The sequence below is a fragment of the Gekko japonicus genome, unplaced genomic scaffold, assembly GCF_001447785.1.
Source record: "Gekko japonicus isolate JY-2015 unplaced genomic scaffold, Gekko_japonicus_V1.1 scaffold1765, whole genome shotgun sequence".
NCBI lineage: Eukaryota > Metazoa > Chordata > Lepidosauria > Squamata > Gekkonidae > Gekko > Gekko japonicus.
Window position 1 is genome coordinate 131877 of NW_015165296.1, and position 1440 is coordinate 133316.

At 48.5% G+C, this 1440-nt stretch overlaps 1 protein-coding gene across 5 annotated transcripts in view; it reads right to left on the bottom strand.

Annotated features, from left to right (window-relative positions):
• HMG20A (high mobility group 20A) overlaps positions 1-1440 on the bottom strand; it is an 86217-nt gene that overhangs the window by 80196 nt on the left and 4581 nt on the right. The gene's annotated exons all lie outside the window — the stretch shown is intronic.

Consider the following 1440-nt stretch of genomic DNA (forward strand, 5'->3'; position numbering starts at 1 on the left):
GGGGAGGAATCAGCAGTTGTGGAATTTTCCTGCCCTCTGAGGATTCTGTAAACTCTTTGGTTCGTGAGCATGAAACACTCATCCATTTTGGTGTAATGGTTAAGTGTGCGGACTCTAATCTGGGAGAACCCGGTTTGATTCCCCACTCCTCCTCTTGCACCTGCTGGATGACCTTCGGCAAGCCATAGTTCTGGCACAGCTGTTCTTGAAAAAGAGCAGTTTCTGTCAGAGCTCTCCCAGCCCCACCTACCTCACAGGGTGTCTGTTCTGGAGAGGGGAAGGGAAAGGAGTTTGTAAGCCGCTCTGAGACTCCTTTGGGTAGTGAAGGGCGGGGTATAAATCCAATCTCCTCCTCTTCTTCTCCCCCCCCCAACGCTCTCAAAATTCCAAAGATAAGCAGCACACTCTGTACGCATCAGGTACGGGTGTGTGTGTTAATTTACAAACTAATACTCTTCTGCATACCTAGCGAGTCAACCCTTTTGTGCTTAAACCTCTTTTAACAGGTGGCTCTGTTTCAGTCTTCACCACAGATACTCAACCATGAAGTTTGCTATTAAAGGGAAGAAGCTGAAGAAGGATGAGAAACCATTCTGAAATCTGCCCACCAAACCCTCTTTAATGGCTCGAGCAAGCCAATTTCCCCACCCTTTTTCCGGGCTGCTGGAATTATTTTTTCCCTTTACTTAGTAACAGGATTTTACATTGCAGGCCATCTGGAGCATGCAGCCAGAGCTTCATATATTTTTTTAAACTCAGTGTCACATTTTGCACGTACGTGGGAATACAATCCCCTGGTACCTTTTTCTGTGCAAAGCCTGGCTTTGCTGTTTTCATGAGGCTACCTGTGTTACTGTATTTTTATTCAGCTTTCCGGACAAATATTAATTTGTACACCATCTGTTCTGTTCACCAAAGCTGCTGACATGGTTTTCCTCGACTCCATGTTACCCTCCCAAAAGCAGCACAAGACACGCTAGGCTGGGAGCTGTGTGACTGGCCCAACGTCACCCAGCAAGCCTCCCTGACAGAGTGAGGATCTGAACCCGGGTCTTCCAGAACCTAATCCAGTCCTTTTCTCCCTTTCTCACCATACAAGAACTCGTGGGCACTCCATGAAATTGCTGAGCAGTCGGGTTAGAACAGATAAATGGAAGTCCTTCTTCCCCCAAAGAGTGATTAACACATGGAATTCACTGCCACAGGAGGTGGTGGTGGCTACAAGCATGGACGGCTTCAAGAGGGAATTGGATCAACATGTGGAGCAGAGGTCCATCAGTGGCTATTAGCCACAAGGTATAGGTAGGAACTCTCCGTCTGGGGTAAGGGATGCTCTGTATTCTTGGTGCGGGGGGGGGTCAACAGTGGGAGGGTTTCTAGTGTCCTGGCCCCGCTTCTGGACCTCCTGATGGCACCTGGTATTTTTGGCCACCGTGTGAC